The following is a 9,898-nucleotide window of genomic DNA, read 5'->3' as shown; positions in this document are numbered from 1 at the left end:
GTCTTCAGATCTCAGATGTAGAACTCTGATATACACATTCTCGTAATTATCGTTTTCTTTCTTTGCCTGGTAGGGCCTGAATTTTAATAGAAAAAGCATGTCTTTGTCTTATTGTTTAAAATGGCGATTCCCAATCCCTTGGCTGAGGTGTTAACAGTCTTAGTTTAATGAACTTCCGTGACCATCTGTTTTTTTTTTCCTGAAGTACCAAAATGAACTTATTATTTCACTTGTAGGCAGGTTCTACAGAATGGAGTCAAAGTAAAACAATAAAATGCATATTCAGTGCATGTGAAATAGGTACATATTCTACATACATTCATACAAAAACTTTAGTTCAAAAATTAAGTCTGATCTAAAATGAAATCAGTCTGTGATTGCCTAGTAGAAATGCTTAGCTCCTACTATGTAAATATCATGAATCTATATGAACTATTAAAATTTGACAGTCAGTAGACAACTGTGTCCTACATTCATGTTTATTAAAAACTGACATAAACAAAGCCTGTACAAAAAATATTCCAAATCACGTATCACTTTGAAATAGTAATCTTGAGAGACATTATCACCTAGGACCCCCTCTTCCTCTACCCCGACCACGTCCTCTTCCTCTTCCTCGGCCTCGGCCTCTTCCTGCAACAGCTTCCCTTTTCTTAGATTTCACCTTCAGTTCAACATCCACAAGTAGTGTATCCAGAGGTAAGCTGTCTGGCAGTATAAAATATCGAATGTTATTTCCTCGAATACTCAGTGTTTCCAGTTACACTGGTTCTCTATCCTTCAAAGTAATTTTCACTGCTTTAAGACGTGTATTCATGCTGACATCTACATCTGTGATTGTTCCATGGACCTGTGTTCCATTCTTTAATTCAATGGTTACGGTTTCATGACTCAATTTCATCAAAAATCTTACGAGCTTCATCCTAGTGGTGCCGGCACTCTTTCAGTCGGATAGCGCACAAAACACGACCACCCAAGTCCAAAAAGCCTAGGAGTATGACTGTGACCATCTGTTTTTGATGATCATTTGTGTGGAGATATCTTAATTGAAACTGTGAGAAGGGTGAGTGGACATTTCACAGACATTTTGCAGATGCATTCTGTGTTCAATGTCTTCTTTTTATTATGCCCTTAGAAACAAATATTACCTCTGTTTCACAGATAACACAGCTCAGGCTCTGTGTAGGTCCCAGTGAGAATTGGTATTCTGGCTGAGACAGCAGAAACACAGGTAAATCCTCGGGATATTGTGAGAAAAGTTTAAGGAGATAGATGCAAAGCTGTAGTTAGGGTGATGTCAGGGGTCCAGCAGGGGTGGCATCTGGCCAGCCCTGAATTGTAGGTTGACTGAGGCTGAAGGCTAATGCAGGCTCTCAGCTGATCTAGATCCTGTCTTCACTTTTCGTCTCACTGAGGGATGTGAACTTAGGCAGACAAGGATTTCCTTAAGACCAAGCTAAATTTCCTATATATCCAGGGCACTTTCTCACCCATAAATATCCAGAACCTTCAGACAATGCAGGGAGACAACAACCTTTTTAGATGATCACCTAGGTGCACTTTGACAAAAATGACACTTCAGAGATGAACCCTGCACTGTGCACTGAGAGTGATCCCACATAGCAGCTCCGTGTGGAACTCATGCTCCCTGCTCAGGCTGTGGTCAGGAATGGCCTGCAACTGCATCTCACTGACCCCAGGACCCTCCCCTCTTCACCTCCTCAAACTCTGCTTACTGTCCTCAACTTCCCTTCTATTCCTGTGTGATTCAAGTTTCCCCCATTCCTTCACTGGTGCTTCCATTGTGGTGAACACAAGGTCTGTGTCATATAATGCATGTGCCCCATTTCACACAGGACACCTGAGGCACCTGCACTTAGGGGTGCATTTCATCCTCACAGAACTCAAAACATTGTGTCTGTAAAGTGTGCACAACTACTCACGATACATCTGCCTTTGTGTAAAAATCCTCTTTCTTTTTGACAAGAGAAACCTATAGCTGACCTCATTACATGGAAATGACACAGCACATTGTACATACATCCTGAGAAGCTTGAGATATGTTACACTGTCCTCAGACAGGTTTGCAATTGAATTGCCAAGCCCTCACAACCATCTCTACGACATTCCCACCAAGTCTTTCCCGAAAAAGATGAATATGCTTTACAAGTCCCTCATCCACTTCAGGTCATCTTACCAAATGGAGGAGGTGGGGGGGTGGGGTCATAGCTCATGACTGGTGATGAAGGATGGTCCATAGGGTAGGACATGCAAAGCAGTCGTGGGTAAGGACCAGGCTGTCTTATATACATAATGGCCCACAGAACATAAATTAAAGGTATAACGTTTACGAGGCTGTGTCATCCCCCTCTTTCCGAATAGTAGGATTAGCATTCTCATTTTTTCAGTAGAGCATTTAGGTGCTGAGCCTTAAGAGAGAAGTTTGGAATTCAGTTTTGAGAGTAGACAGCCATCCAAGAAAGCCTTGTAATTGGCTCTTAGTTTTAGGTTGTGAAAAATTGTGGATGCCTTCAGTCTGCCTGGGTCCAGATGTGGGCCTTGTTCTGAGAACAGGTGAGCTAAATACCTAACCTGAGTTTGAGCAAACTGCAGTTTTTCTTGGGAGACTTTGTAGGCTTAAGTTGTAAAACAAAAAGTTTTCCCAGGGGGGTGCTGTCTTCGTGTGAAGAGGCATGAGTAGGGAAGCAGAGAAACAAATCATCTACACATTGTAACAAAGTAGAGCCTGCAGAACACTTTCCATCATCCAAATCAGCCTTTAAGGTTTGTGGGAAACATGAAGCACTCTGTGAAACCCAGGGAGGTTGCAGTCCAGATGTACTGTCATTCATTCCCTGCAAGTGAAGGCAAAAAGATACCGGCTATCCTTATAAACTGGAATGCTAAAAACTACACCACATAGGTCAAGTGCATTGAAAACTTTGCTTTCAATGGGAGTCCATGTAGGTAGAGTGTGAAGTTTGGGAAGAAGGGGATGTCGAGGGATTACAGTGCTATTTATTTCTCGGAGGTCTTGGACAAAATAATATCCTCAGCATTTGGGTTTTCTCACAGGTATAATAGAGGTGTTACATGGACTACTGCAGGGGATTATGGAGGCCATGAGCCTTGTAACATTCTATTATGGTGTTGATGCATTGAAGGCCTTCTTAAATTATAGGATATTGATTAATTCTAGGGAGAAGTTTTGCAGGATCGATTTGAATCTTGACGGGGGGTACACGGTGGATTCTGCCAAGATCAGTTGAAGATTTTGCCCATAACGAGGATGGGAGCTGATCCAATAAGAATAAATGATCAGTACCTCCAGACTCAGCTATAGTACCAGCACAGACACGGCACAGAAAAGGTGCCAAAGGATCCTGTTATCCCTTTTTGCTATTTTGGTTACTGTTGTCAAATTCTAGAATTATTTTCCCTTTTGGGCAAAAGAAATTCCAGCATGGTATTTTTCTAAGAAATCTCAGTCCAGGTAATCAATACGGGTCGAAGAACTAAGGAGAATAGGGTGTATATCTCTCAAAGGGCCTTGATCAAAGGGAATAGGATCAGAGGTAGGAACGTGTTGAAATCTAATAGATCCCCCCTAATTGAGCTGTTTTTGTACCCCGAGGCTAAGGCTGCTTTATAGCACTCGGGTTAGTTGCAGCTTCAGTAAAGACAGAGATACATTCATTCCCAATCGGGAGAGTAGTTTCTCCAAAAAGATTAAGACGGAGGCTTGGGAAGGGCTCCGTGGTTCCTTGGAATCCCATCTTTGGGAATTGGGAGGACATTGAAAAGGTTGGAAAGAGGGCTGCAGGGCCTTGAAGCTCTTAAATTTATAACCATATTTTTTCAATGTCCTAGTTCTTGCGGTCACAGCAGGAACTAGACTTCTAGTTTCAGGTGGCCTTTATTTGCTGGAGTTGAGCATTGAAAATTTAACAGTCTTTCCACTAGATGACTCATCTAGGCTCTGAGCAAAGTGATTTTCCACGTTAATTAAACCTAGAGTGGACATAGTTTCCCATTCCATTCTTGGTCCTTTTAACTAAAAGGGAAAAGTCCCAGACTAGCACATTAACAAACATAGATCTAAAGGAGGAGCAGAGTTAATTAAAGACAATTTAGAGTCAAAGGTGATAATCGTGAACAGATTCATGAGGCTTTTTTGGTATAAGACTGAACTTTCTTTCAACCTTCAGGCTTAGGAAAAGCCGTTAAAATTGTTCAGTGGAGGGGCATCTGGGTGGCTCAGTCGGTTAAGCTCTTTATCTTGTTGAGGTCCCAATAGTTCATTTTTGCTTTTATTTCCCTTGCCTCCAGAGACATGTCAAGTTAGTAGTTGCTGTGGCCAAGGTCAAAGAGGTTTTTGCCAGCTTTCTCCTCTAGGATTGTGATGGCTTCCTGCGTTACGTTTAGGTCTTCCATCCGTTCTGAGTTTGCTTTTGTGTATGGTGTAAGGAAGTGGTCCAGTTTCATCCTTTGCATGTCACTCTCCAGTTTTCCCAGCACCATTTGCTGGAGAGACTTTTTTCCATTGGATCTTCTTTCCTGCTTTATCAAAGATTAGTTGGCCATACGTTTGTGTGTCCGTTTCTGGGTTCTCTATTTGTTTCCGTTGATCTATGTATCTGCTTTTGTGCCAGTACCATACTGTGTTGATGATTACAGCTTTGTGATACATCCTTAGGTCCGGACTTGTGGTACCTCCATTCTCCTTTCTTTGTCAGGATTGCTTCAGCTATTTGGGGTCTTTTCTGGTTCCATATAAATTTTAGGGATTTTGTTGTAGCTCTATGAAGAATGCTGGAGTTATTCTGATAGGGATCACATTGAATATGTAGATTTCTTTGGGTAGTGTCAACACTTTAACAATATTTGTTCTTCCAATCCGTGAGCATGGAATATTTTTCCATTTTTTGGTGTCTTCTCCAATTTCTTTCATAAGCTTTCTATAGTTTTCAGTGTATGGATTTTTCACCCCTGTGGTTAGGTTTATCCCTAGATATTTTATGGTTTTTGGTGCAATTGTAAACGGAATCAATTTCTTGATTCTCTTTCTGCTGCTTCTTTATTGGTGTATAGGAATCCAACCGATTTCTGTGCATTGATTTTATATTCTGCGACTTTGCTGAATTCATGGATCAGTTCTAGCAGTGTTTTTGGTGGAATCTTTTGGATTTTCCACAAAGAATATCTTATCAACTGCAAAGACTGAAATTTTGACTTCCTCCTCGTCGATTTGGCTGCCTTTTATTTCTTTGTGTTGTCTGATTGCTGAGGCTAGGATTTCCAACACTACGCTGAATAAGAGTGGTGAGCATGGACATCCTTGTCAGGTTCCTGACCTTAAGGGGAAAGGTCTCAGTTTTTCCGCATTGAGTGTGATATTAGAAGTGGGTCTTTTGTATCTAGCTTTTATGATCTTGAGGTATGATCCTTCTATGCCTCCTTTCTTGAGGGTTTTTATCAAGAGAGGATGCTGTATTTTGTCAGATTCATTCTCTGCATCTATTGAGAGGATCAAGTGGTTCTTTTTCTTTCTTTTATTAATGTTATGTATCATATAGGTTGATTTGCAGATATTGAACCAGCCTTGCATCCCAGGCATAAATCCCACTTTGTCGTTGTGAATAATTCTTTTAATGTATTGTTGGATCTGCTTGGCTAGTATCTTGTTGATAATTTTTGCATCCATGTTAATCAGGGAAATTGGTCTGTAGTTCTTTTAAGTGGGGTCTTTGTCTGGTTTTGGAATCAAGGTAATGCTGGCCTCAGAGAATGAGTTTGGTAGCTTGTCCTCCATTTCTATTTTTTGGGAAAGCTTAGGTGTTAACTCTTCTTTATAAAAGAAGATTAGGTGTTAACTCTTCTTTAAATGTTTGGTAGAGTTCCCCTGATAAGCCATCCGGCAGCCCTGGACTCTTGGTTTTGGGAGATTTTTGATTAATAATCCACTTTCTTTACTGGTGATGGGTCTATTCAAATGTTCTATTTCTTCCTGTTTCACTTTTGGTAGCTTATATGTTTCTGGGAATTTCTCCATTTCTTCTAGATTTCCCAATTAAATGGCATATAATTACTCATCATATTCTCTTAAGATTGTTTTTTTATTTCTGCAGTGTTGTGATCTCTTCTCTTTCATTCTTAACTGTATTTATTTGGGTCCTTTCCTTTTTTTGTTGTCATCAATCTGGCTAGGTTTTTATCAATTTTGTTGCTTCTTTCAAGGAACCAGCTCCTGGTTTTACTGATCGGTTCTGTTTTCTTGACTTTGGTGTCATTGGTTTCTGCTCAAATCTTTATTTTTTCCCTTCTTCTACCTGTTTTGGGCTTTATTTTCTGTTCTTTCTCCAACTCTTTAATGTGTAAGGTTAGATTGTGTATTTGAGACCTTCCTTCTTTAGGAAGGCCTGGATTTCTATATACTTCCCTCTTATGACTGTCTTTGCTGCATCCCAGAGGTTTCAGGCTGTTGTATTATCATTTTCATTGGCTTCCGTGTACGTTTTAATTTCCTCCTTAATTTCTTGGTTAGCCCATTCATTCTTTAGTAGGATGTTCTTTACTCTCAAAGTTTTTGTGGGGTTTCCAACTTTTATCTTATGGTTGATTTTGAGATTCATAACATTGTGATCTGAAACTATGCATGGTATGATCTTGATCCTTTTATACTTGTTGAGGGTTGATTTGTGACCCAGTAAAGTAATCCATTCTGGAGAATGTTCCATGTACACTGAAGAAGAATGTGTATTCTTCTCCTTTAGGAAGAAATGTTCTGAATATGTCTGTTAAGTCCATCTGGTCCAGTGTGTCATTCAAAGCCATTGTTTCCTTGTTGATTTTCTACTTAGATGATCTGTCCATTGTTGTAACTGGGGAGTTGAAGTCCCCTACTATTATGGTATTATTATCAAAAAGTGTCTTTGTGTTTGTGATTAATTGATTTATATATTTGGGTGCTCTCACGTTGGGGGTTTAAATGTTTACATTTGTTAGCTCTTCTTGGTGGGTAGTCCTCTTAATTATGATATAATGCCCTTCTTCATCTCTTTGCACAGTCTTTATTTTAAAATCTAGTTTGTCTGATATCAGTATGGCTACTTGCTGTTTCTTTTGGCGACCATCAGCATGATAGATCCCCTTACTTTCTATCTGAAGGTGTTCTCAATCCCCTTACTTTCAATCTGAAGGTGTCTTTAGGTCTAAAATGGGTCTCTTGTAAACAGCTTATACAGAGATTTTATTTTCTTACCTGTTCTCATACCCTACATCTTTTGATTGGAGCGTTTAGTCCATTGACATTTAGAGTGAGTACTGAAAGATATAAATTTATTGCATTGTGTTGCCTGTAGAGTTGGAGTTTCTGGTGGTGGTCTCTGGTCCTTTCTAGTCTTTGTTGCTTTTGGTCTTTCTGTTTCATCTTTTCTCCCCTCAGAGAGCCCCCTTAACATTTCTTGCAAGGCTGGTTTAGTGGTCACAAACTCCTTTAGTTTTTGTTTGTCTGGAAAACCCTTTATTTCTCCCTTATCTTGAATGACAGCCTTGCTGGAGAAAGAATTCTTGGCTGCATATTTTTCTGATTCAGCACGGTGAATATATTCTGCCACTCTTTTCTGGCCTGCCAAGTTTCTGTTTACAGGTCTGCTGTCAACCTGACCTGTCTTCCCTTGTAGATTAAGGACTTTTTATCCCTTGCTGCTTTCATATTTCTTTCCTTTCCTGAATTTGACTATGATATGCCTTTTTGATGATCGGTTTTTGTTGACTCTAATGGGAGTTCTCTGTGCTCCTTGGATGGTGATGTCTGTGTCCGTCCCAGATTAGAAAAGTTTCCCCCTACCATTTGCTCACATAAACCTTCTGCCCCTTTTTCTCTCTTTTCATCTTCTGGGACTCCTATGATTCAGATGTTATCCCTTTTTTTCTTTTTTAAGACTGATTTCTCTATTTCTTGCATTATGCTCTTTTGCCTTTGTTTCCCTATTTTTTCATGCTTAATTATTATCCATAATTTTGTCTTCTGTAATGTTGATTCACTACTCCGCTTTGTCCACTTTTTCCACCATGGCATCCATTCAAGATTGCATCTCGGTTATACTAGTTTTAATTTCATCCTAACTAGATTTTAGTTCCTTTATCTCCACAGGAAGGGAAATGGATTCTATGCTTTTCTCAGCCTGTGCTAGTATTCTTATTATTGTGGTTCTAAATTCTAGTTCAGACATCTTACCATATCTTTGTTGAATAATCCCCTGGCTGCCATTTCTTCCTGTTATTTCTTTTAGTTTGAATTCCTTCACTTTGTCATTTTGGAGTAAGTAAAAACATTAATAAAATAAAAATTAAGTTAAAAAATTAAAAACACAAAAAAATCAAGTAAAGGTAGCTATATCCTACGTGTGTTTCAGTCTGGTGGTTGAAAGAAGTTTGATAGAATAGAGGAATAAAGGAAATAAGTGAAAAAAATTTAAAAATTTAAAAAAGTAAGAAAAAGTTTAAAAATTTAAAACAAATATATACAACAAAATAGAATAAAATTAAATGAATAAATTAAATAGAATAAAAATATTTACCAAAAATTTTTTAAAAACATGGTAAAACTTTTTTAAAAAAAAAAGGAAAATAAAAATATTTTTTTTCCTTTCTGTATGCAAGAAAAAGAAAAGAAAGGTGAAAAAGGAAAAAAAATCGAACACATGAACCAGCAGACAGAATGAAATCTGCATCAAGTTACATTCAGTTTCCCCTAGAACTCCAACTATGAAGCACTCTGTAATCCATACTCTAAGTAGGCAGAGACCTTTGTGGTCATCCTCTAGGGCATGTGCTTAGAGGGCACAGTTGAGCAGGGCTTGATATAATGGCTCCATTTTCCACTAGGTGGTGCTGCTTTGCTTACTGGGCTGGATTGTTGTGGCATGTGAGCACGTGCATGCACATGCATGAGACAGGTGAAACTGGCATCACCCAGCTTCCTAGTTTCTGGCACAGGAACCCTGTGCTCTCACCCACCCGCAGTCAGGTACTCCTCCTTTGTCTCTGGCTTCCATCCACTCCCTGCTTCTACACTGTCCATGTCCAAGCAGTCAGCCTGCCAGGTGGCACCTTTCTCTATCGAATTTTATCTCAGATGGGGTTGTGTTTCCAAACCCCTCACTTCTGAGAACTCTGCTGCTTGGACCCACTCTGACCATCTGGGGAAGGTTCTCACTGAGCAATGGCTGGATGCTAGCTTACCCCAGAAAATGTTCATGCGATCCTTGTAGTGGCAAAGGTTCAGAGATTATGGAAAATTACAACACATAGCTGGCACCAGGTTTCACTCCACTCTGGCATCTTTGTTCTAATACCAGGAAATATGGCTGCTCTCCAGGGTCCGCTGGGACCTTTGCCTGTGGGGAGGCTGTATGGCCTCTACCAAATGCCCTCCAAGCAGGGGAACCACTTCTCCACATGTGGCCCACAGACCCCTCGGGCCTCACTCTCTGCTATTGGGTATTCACCCATCCCACCAGAGCACCGCCAGGTATTGAGCTCTGGAATTTCCAACTCTGTGCTCCCCTGTTTATAGAGTCCTAATGGTATTGAAACCCTCTCCTTTGTCCCCATCAATGGGGAGCAGATTTCTGTTTTGGGAACAGATTTCTTGTTCAGTCCCTTATGGGTGTTTCCACTCTTTCTCTCAAGCAGCTTTCAGGGGAGTGTTTTTCCTGTTCTTTCCCAGTGCACCACACTCTCCCCCAGTTTCTCTGTCCTCTCTCCCCCAAAACAGCTCCTTACCATCCATGGCTTCTCTCTCCCCCACATAACCTCTCTGCATCACGTACCTGCCAAGTCCTGTGGCTCAAATAATGCACATTGGTGTGTTAATCCTCAGATCGATTTCCTA

General features: G+C 40.2%; 1 pseudogene; it reads right to left on the bottom strand.

Moving 5' to 3' along the window:
- Positions 1–365: 365 nt before the first annotated feature.
- Positions 366–3,115, bottom strand: LOC144614803 (small nuclear ribonucleoprotein Sm D1 pseudogene; annotated as a pseudogene).
- Between the last annotated feature and the right edge of the window lie 6,783 nt (positions 3,116–9,898).

The sequence above is a fragment of the Panthera onca genome, chromosome E3, assembly GCF_046562875.1.
Source record: "Panthera onca isolate mPanOnc1 chromosome E3, mPanOnc1 haplotype 2, whole genome shotgun sequence".
Classification (NCBI taxonomy): domain Eukaryota; kingdom Metazoa; phylum Chordata; class Mammalia; order Carnivora; family Felidae; genus Panthera; species Panthera onca.
Note: the sequence above shows the minus strand (reverse complement) of the source record. Positions and strands in the feature narration are given on the sequence as shown.